General features: G+C 37.0%; 1 long non-coding RNA gene across 1 annotated transcript; it reads right to left on the bottom strand.

Moving 5' to 3' along the window:
• Window positions 1-3,989: 3,989 nt before the first annotated feature.
• Window positions 3,990-7,875, bottom strand: LOC130052509 (uncharacterized). Its single transcript, XR_008800855.1, has 3 exons — window positions 7,751-7,875; window positions 5,349-6,245; window positions 3,990-4,553 (listed from the first exon to the last, which is right to left on the bottom strand). It is a non-coding gene; the product is annotated as an uncharacterized LOC130052509 (long non-coding RNA).
• Window positions 7,876-9,451: the final 1,576 nt, after the last annotated feature.

Genomic DNA, 9,451 nt, shown 5'->3' with positions numbered 1-9,451 from the left:
CCAATTTGGACATTTTTTCGTAATAATATATAGTGTTGCAAATTATCTTTGTTACGCCAGACATGATGAGTAATTTGCTAGTTGATATTTGGCATACTCTCTCAGCATTTGATTAATCTGTGATTTCTCCATCAATTTTTAATAATTTCCAGCTGAGCTTGCTTTTACAGAATCCTGGTTTGTCGACATGATTGTATTCCAAAAGAATTGGTAAGCTCTGTTGACAACGAGACAAGGTTCTTCTGTTTCATATCGTAAATTTTATAACAATCAAAATTACACTAGAGCCTACAGTGGGAAATATATAATGGGCAGCATCTTACTGACGCGAGTTTAATTATCTTTATATTTTACTTCAAACAAAGAGCTAGACCCACGGATAACCAATAGGCCTTTTCTCAAAATTTGATATTTTCAAGAACAAAAGCTAAGAATATACATTATTCACATATATTTTCTTTTTTGAATATCCTTTTGTGTAGTAATTGACCATCAGAGTACCTATTACTTTTCTGACATATTGTCAACTACCCATACTTATTTACCAGTAACCCATTATCACCTGTATATGGTGTTTATATCTCTCAACTTCGATATGCAAGAGCTTGTTCTGTGTATGATCAGTTTTTAAATCGAGACAGGCTACAGACATACAAGTTTATGTTACATGGGTTTCAACAGTCTCGTTTAAAGTCAGTATTTCGCAAATTCTACGGCCGATACTATTAATTTGCCAATACTACATACAATGCATCATTGTGTCAAATGTTGTCTGATGTGTTTCATACCGATTGTTAGGGCGTTCGTAGCATACTGATTTTGACTACGGATTATTCTGTTTTCTTTATCAAGAGATAGGGCTCATGGTTGGTATGACCGGTCGACAGGGGATGCTTACTCCTACTAGGCACCTGATCCCACCTCTGGTGTGTCCAGGTGTCCGTGTTTGCCCAACTATCTATTTTGTATTGCTTGTGGGAGTTATGTGATTGATCATTGTTATTTATCTTCATCTTTCATTGAAAACTGCACAAGAAGGTTAAGGGCTGCCATGGTAAAATGTACTACAATGTTTGTGTGAAATTACACGTCAAATTCATGAGTATAATTATAATCATTGCAGTTAAACACCGAAACAATACTAACCCATGTGTTGACTGCGAACGAGCTACCATACATTCCCCACATGACAATTTCACCCTACGTAAGCTGGATATCAAGGCAGTTTTTATTTTAAAAAACCATAACGTTGTCTTACTTATTAAACAAAGTTCACGTATATGTGGGTTAACAGCTGAATATTTATTGACAGTCGCACAAGAAATACAAGTCCTTTAAATAAAAACTGTTGGAGTCTAATGCATACCCAAATTAAAACAACATTATATCGAATTACCGGAGTTGATCACATTCCTATGAATTCCGTATCATTGATATATAAGTCATAAGTTGCTACCAGCTTGAAGCGCAAAAATATGTCTAGAATATATATATATAATTGTCAAATGCTAGTCATAGGAGATGCTACTGAATTTTCGCATTGTTTATGAGTAAATACATGTTACTGCAAATGAATCCATTTTAAACGTGTCATGCATTCAGATTGGGTGCAATTTCAAGGTGACAATATATGAATATCATCTTTGCGCACACTATTGATAAAAATGGAGACTGATATGCTATGAAATGGAAACAATATCAGACACATTCAAACAAAAGTTCATAACATGAAACGAGCAGTGATCAATCTCATAACTCCTATTTTCACCTCTGGATAAGAAATACAAAATAAAGAGTTGGGGAAATACATGCCCCTTGATATACCAAAAGTAGGATCAGATGCCTAGCCTAAGATGAGTAAGCATCCCCTATTGACCGGTCAACCCGCCGTGAGCTCTATATCAAGATCAGGTAAACGGAGTTATCCATAGTAAAAATAACGATACATTCTCGGACGTCAGTTCAGACACCACATTCCTTGGTTAGACTATGGGTACAATGCCGAACTAGATATTTCGAACAGTTTGACAATCATTTCGTTCAGTAGTGTCACTTACAGGCGTATATTCCATTCCATTGTGGCAATGAGATAACTTTCTCTCTAGTTATTTCGCAACGACATCCCCTCTCTATTGCATAAAATTGTATTATATATTGCACTACAAATTCATTGATATATAACATATATTTGAATATGTAGAACATTGAAATAATGTTGATGAATGATTTATATATTTGTTGATATTGAATTAAATAAAAGATAAAAAAAAAAAGACATCCCCTCTCATTAAAACAAATGTTGTAATGTTGTATGTGACTCAAACACTCAGCCATGTTGCTATGAAATACCATGCATTGAAAAGATAATTATCTACCATTATAAGATCACAGAAATTATTTTCAATTAGTGACGTACACGTTTAGTAGTTATGCATGGAAATTAAAGTTTTAATAAAGTTCGGAATCAAAGTCAAAAATAAAGTTCGGGATCAAAGATGAAAAATAAATAAACAAAATAATCATATTTTTTAAAACCGACATGAAACTCACCAACATGTTCCAATTTTAGGATGGCAAGGGTGCTCAGAATCCTTCTATTTTGAGGAATTCCTTCAAGGTGAACCAATTCGTCTTAAAGAAACGCAAATGCAGAGTCGTACCTTGGTTTTGAAAACAAATGAGACACAACTCTATCTGTAAGGAGTCGATGGAAATCGTTTGACCCCTATTGTGTCCAGGTCGGGAGTGGCAGAGGCGAAGCCTCCAGGCGAAAAACCGATTTTTAGGAATATTGGATGTGAAAATTAATCGTTTTCTCCTCACAATTTTGTCAATTCCACCCGTGTCATAATTGAACATTTCATTTCACTTGTTAAGAGGCACAATTAATAGCGTTTAATATATTTGAATTATGCACGATCAACAGACATGTAGTTAGTTGATTTAACTTCATTTTTAACTCTCCAATTCGGCTGTGCTTGGAATCTATCGAGATTAGAGTCTAATCCCTGTGAATAAACAGCAAAACAAGATTGAAAAGCCTATCATCAATCAGCGTAGACCCGGTCCTATGCTTAAGACGTCTCATTGTAGAAAAGGATCTTCACAAGGCAAAAACACTAACTGGCATAGTATGTAGACCTAATTGATACAATGAAGGGTGAAGATAACGAACAGTGATTAATGCCATAAAACCTATAAACAATACCAAAAGGAGTTGCGCAAACACGGACCCCTGGACACACCAAAGGTGGAATCAGGTGCCCAGGAGGAGCGTGCATCCTCTGTCAACCGGTCACAAACGCAGTGAGTACTATACCTTTATTAGATATCCGTAGTCAAAATCAGTGTGCCAAGAACGTCCTAACAATCGGTATGAAATCATTCCTATTCTATTTGTAAAGGACTAAGACCATGTTTAGCTATATCGGCCCTGTGGTGTGTTAAAAAATAAAGCAGAATGAATTGAAATAAAATTGCTATCATTTGATAATATAAGCTTTATACCATCGCGACGTGCCAAGATTTCCCCGCCAAAACGTCAGCTTGTGGAATTCTATACAAGACAAAACCGGTATCGGTCTGGTTTTCTGCAGAAATCTCCACTTTTTTCAAATTTAGTCATATAATTCATATAAAACACGACCTTCGATCCAGAAACTGACTGTAGTCTATCAAAATATATCAATACAAATAAATTTTGCAGGAACGATTTTTTGGATCGAAAGGTGTACTGTTGATGAATATCAACTTTGAATTAAATCGAGAGCAATCCGGAATTATTTATTTTTGTGAGAGTTGTGGGTATTTTATTAATTATGTTGCTTTGAAAAATTAAAACAATATACTTATGTGGAGTCTGCATCATTTCCATGCAGAATACACCCCTATATGGTGTTTTTATCACAAGTTTGTGCAGGAATTCTAAAAGCTATGGAATTTTGATGCGTAAACAAACGAATCTGCTGTCCGACAAATCGGACCTTCAATGCTATAGAAAGTTTTTATTTAAACGACACCAACAGAATTACTAAGATCAAAATGAAAAGAATTTATAGAACATGCATTGATACTATTACCGATATATCGAAAGTATAACTTTCACTGGACAAACACCACCAAATGTTTTCCCATAGACTTCCATACAAATTCCAATCACTGTCAATTATTTATTAAGCCAATTTTCAAAAAATCAGTCACCATTCAGCAAAGTTCATCATCTCCCCTTCAAAATTCCACCAAAAATATATGGCTTGCCGTTGCGTTTTTTCTTCAAATTTTGGCCTGTTTACAACTAGTGTAGATCCGCACTGAATGAAATTGTCCATACAAATATCACCTCTCCACTCAGATCTTCCCTTATAACTTCTGTATCTTTCTACATATTCTGTTATGTCACCTGTCATTTTTATCACTTATATTTCACTATTAAATTCCATCACAAAGATTTTCTGTTAATGACCAATCAGATCTCCTGTCAACTGTTCTTCTCCGCACAACTTTGGGTGTCCACAATGGCGGCGCCCTGTAGCTAGGCAATTCTGGTGTTTTTCCTATAACCAAATGGAAAACAAAGTGAAAAAGTGGCCAATTTGACATTTTTAGATAACATGCACATAGTACATGTAAAATATGTAACATGAAAAAATTACATGAAAAAACATGTAAATTATGACTATCTATATAATGTAACCCCTCACACATGATGAACTCAACTGTGATATGAAGCTGTGTTGAATGTCAACTTTATAATGACTTTTTACAGTGCTTATTGAAGTAAAAAATGTAAATAACAGTCTTATTGTCTTATTTGTTATGTTTTCAAGAGGATCTGAGGATTCACATGCAATTTACATATTCAGGGTACATTCTACCCGGTTTTTGAAAAAATGGCCAAAAAATCTTAATTTATCAAGGAAAAATGCTTTCAAAATGCATTTACTTTTCCAATTCAGAATGAATTCACTAAGCTGCTGACAGCCAATTAATAGAAGGTTATCAAAACATATGAGGGGTAATCTGATCTAGTAGTGTTGTTTCTCTGTGACAGTAAAACTGTCACTACCCTCTTTAACTCAGATACATTTTGCAGTGAGGGTTGCTTGCTAATTCCTATCATGATAATAAATTATTACATAATATCACTTAAACTTGACATGATGCTGATAGAGCACTGGAAAAAGCACATCACAAGTGAATTTCACTTCAGACAGAATATTCCTAGCAGAATTATACATGTATGTCAGTTTTCAAAGATGGGAAAATTCAAAAAAGGGAATAATTATGGTTTTAAGCCAAAATATGTGCCTCACAACAAGGGGAAATTACATGAAAAAAAGAAAACTCACCTGCACCATTCACGAGAGTTGACAGGGAAACCCTACAACTGGTGACGCATCCACCCTCTCTGTGCGAGGAGTAGGAAATGATGCTCAGGCCTGGGTGCCACCGACTGCTTCAGCCAAGACCCCTGAAAAAGGAAGGAAACCATGAGACTTTAAATCAGGCTGAATCCTCAGGGTAACGATTACAATTCTTCTAACTTTCTTAAATTATGAAACAAAACCTCTTTGAGTCGAAAATATTTTTTCTAATTCTCAGAATAGGCCCACATATGGCCAAATTGGCTGAAATAAGGGGTATCCCTAAGATCCTGTAAATTTAATTAGCTTAATTAATTTTATAATTAATAAACTCTCTAAATTATAGCAACATTACAATAATTGTTCATTCATATGAAGAGAAAGTTACAAAAAACAGTTGTTAGGGACTGTGATGAGCCTCTTGACTCAACTTTGAGAACAAGTATAGTCAAAGGGAAGTAACTCTAATTTCTGAAAATGAACTTGCCTGGTTAGGAAGTAATCAGGTACATAACTGATTTCGGCAGGTGTGAAAATGACTCCTACAGACTGCTGCATCTGGAAAAGACATGTGGCATGTTCAACGCAGAGTTCAAAGAACATGGGCGGGCCAATCCAGGCTGTGATGGTGACCTAACCTGGGACTTGGACTCTGAAGAGAGGCGTGGCCTGGGCACTAGGTTACGGCTTAAATGTAACACCTGCACCTACGTGTCCAAAATGTATAGCCTCTATGTCGAAGTAGAATCCGGTTCCAGGGGAAGGAAAGCAGCAGCAATAAACTATGGCCTACAAATAGGTCTCAGTCAAACCCCCATTGGCAGTTCTTCTCTTCGTAAAATCCTCATGTCAACCAACACCCCACCTCCAGCCGAGTCTTCTCTACAAAAAACAAGCAACACCATTATGCAAAAAGTAATCACCTTAAACAAGTCTGATATGAAAAAAGAATGTAAGAAATTAGTTGATATTAATAAATTGAGGGGGGCCAAAAGTCCAAAAACCATAGGAATTCAGTGCGACGGGATGTATAATAACGCCCTATATTCTGGGGTAGGGGAAACCCCCTTCCAGCCAGCTATTCAAAACCACCATCTAAATATGCTAAATGAAATGAAATTTACATGTAAAATACATATAATTACATAAAATGCACCAGGGCATGTGTGACTTGCTGCACACCCCCTGCAACTGGCAGTGAATCCTCTCCTGGTTGATAGAGTGGGACTCCACTACCAAATGCTGGGGGTTCACACACAGCTTGGTATGGCAGAGGTGGCTACTTTCTACATTGTCACGTGGAAACTGACTCCGAGTCAGTTTCCATTCTGCCATAAGGGCAACTCTGTGGGCCTTTTCCACCTTTCTTCCCTCCTCTGGCCAGTAGACAGTTTGTAGCCCATAGCCAGAGGGGGAAATCCTACCCCTCCAAATGATGCAGGTGCCCCCTTGGGGGCCCCGTACACTTTTACGATTTACTTTTTCTTTCAAATTATCAAAAAATGCATCCATTTTATTGTAAAACTGACAAATGGCGCTAAAAATCCACTACTTTCTTACACTTACCTCATAAACTGGTTCTCGCTACCTCAGTATAACCAAATGGAAAACAAAGTGAAAAAGTGGCCAATTTGACATTTTTAGATAACATGCACATAGTACATGTAAAATATGTAACATGAAAAAATTACATGAAAAAACATGTAAATTATGACTATCTATATAATGTAACCCCTCACACATGATGAACTCAACTGTGATATGAAGCTGTGTTGAATGTCAACTTTATAATGACTTTTTACAGTGCTTATTGAAGTAAAAAATGTAAATAACAGTCTTATTGTCTTATTTGTTATGTTTTCAAGAGGATCTGAGGATTCACATGCAATTTACATATTCAGGGTACATTCTACCCGGTTTTTGAAAAAATGGCCAAAAAATCTTAATTTATCAAGGAAAAATGCTTTCAAAATGCATTTACTTTTCCAATTCAGAATGAATTCACTAAGCTGCTGACAGCCAATTAATAGAAGGTTATCAAAACATATGAGGGGTAATCTGATCTAGTAGTGTTGTTTCTCTGTGACAGTAAAACTGTCACTACCCTCTTTAACTCAGATACATTTTGCAGTGAGGGTTGCTTGCTAATTCCTATCATGATAATAAATTATTACATAATATCACTTAAACTTGACATGATGCTGATAGAGCACTGGAAAAAGCACATCACAAGTGAATTTCACTTCAGACAGAATATTCCTAGCAGAATTATACATGTATGTCAGTTTTCAAAGATGGGAAAATTCAAAAAAGGGAATAATTATGGTTTTAAGCCAAAATATGTGCCTCACAACAAGGGGAAATTACATGAAAAAAAGAAAACTCACCTGCACCATTCACGAGAGTTGACAGGGAAACCCTACAACTGGTGACGCATCCACCCTCTCTGTGCGAGGAGCAGGAAATGATGCTCAGGCCTGGGTGCCACCGACTGCTTCAGCCAAGACCCCTGAAAAAGGAAGGAAACCATGAGACTTTAAATCAGGCTGAATCCTCAGGGTAACGATTACAATTCTTCTAACTTTCTTAAATTATGAAACAAAACCTCTTTGAGTCGAAAATATTTTTTCTAATTCTCAGAATAGGCCCACATATGGCCAAATTGGCTGAAATAAGGGGTATCCCTAAGATCCTGTAGATTTAATTAGCTTAATTAATTTTATAATTAATAAACTCTCTAAATTATAGCAACATTACAATAATTGTTCATTCATATGAAGAGAAAGTTACAAAAAACAGTTGTTAGGGACTGTGATGAGCCTCTTGACTCAACTTTGAGAACAAGTATAGTCAAAGGGAAGTAACTCTAATTTCTGAAAATGAACTTGCCTGGTTAGGAAGTAATCAGGTACATAACTGATTTCGGCAGGTGTGAAAATGACTCCTACAGACTGCTGCATCTGGAAAAGACATGTGGCATGTTCAACGCAGAGTTCAAAGAACATGGGCGGGCCAATCCAGGCTGTGATGGTGACCTAACCTGGGACTTGGACTCTGAAGAGAGGCGTGGCCTGGGCACTAGGTTACGGCTTAAATGTAACACCTGCACCTACGTGTCCAAAATGTATAGCCTCTATGTCGAAGTAGAATCCGGTTCCAGGGGAAGGAAAGCAGCAGCAATAAACTATGGCCTACAAATAGGTCTCAGTCAAACCCCCATTGGCAGTTCTTCTCTTCGTAAAATCCTCATGTCAACCAACACCCCACCTCCAGCCGAGTCTTCTCTACAAAAAACAAGCAACACCATTATGCAAAAAGTAATCACCTTAAACAAGTCTGATATGAAAAAAAGAATGTAAGAAATTAGTTGATATTAATAAATTGAGGGGGGCCAAAAGTCCAAAAACCATAGGAATTCAGTGCGACGGGATGTATAATAACGCCCTATATTCTGGGGTAGGGGAAACCCCCTTCCAGCCAGCTATTCAAAACCACCATCTAAATATGCTAAATGAAATGAAATTTACATGTAAAATACATATAATTACATAAAATGCACCAGGGCATGTGTGACTTGCTGCACACCCCCTGCAACTGGCAGTGAATCCTCTCCTGGTTGATAGAGTGGGACTCCACTACCAAATGCTGGGGGTTCACACACAGCTTGGTATGGCAGAGGTGGCTACTTTCTACATTGTCACGTGGAAACTGACTCCGAGTCAGTTTCCATTCTGCCATAAGGGCAACTCTGTGGGCCTTTTCCACCTTTCTTCCCTCCTCTGGCCAGTAGACAGTTTGTAGCCCATAGCCAGAGGGGGAAATCCTACCCCTCCAAATGATGCAGGTGCCCCCTTGGGGGCCCCGTACACTTTTACGATTTACTTTTTCTTTCAAATTATCAAAAAATGCATCCATTTTATTGTAAAACTGACAAATGGCGCTAAAAATCCACTACTTTCTTACACTTACCTCATAAACTGGTTCTCGCTACCTCAGTATAACCAAATGGAAAACAAAGTGAAAAAGTGGCCAATTTGACATTTTTAGATAACATGCACATAGTACATGTAAAATATGTAACATGAAAA

This window comes from Ostrea edulis, chromosome 3 (assembly GCF_947568905.1).
Source record: "Ostrea edulis chromosome 3, xbOstEdul1.1, whole genome shotgun sequence".
Taxonomy (NCBI): Eukaryota; Metazoa; Mollusca; class Bivalvia; order Ostreida; family Ostreidae; genus Ostrea; species Ostrea edulis.
The sequence above is the reverse complement of the archived record's forward strand: the minus strand, read 5'-3'. Positions and strand labels throughout refer to the sequence as shown.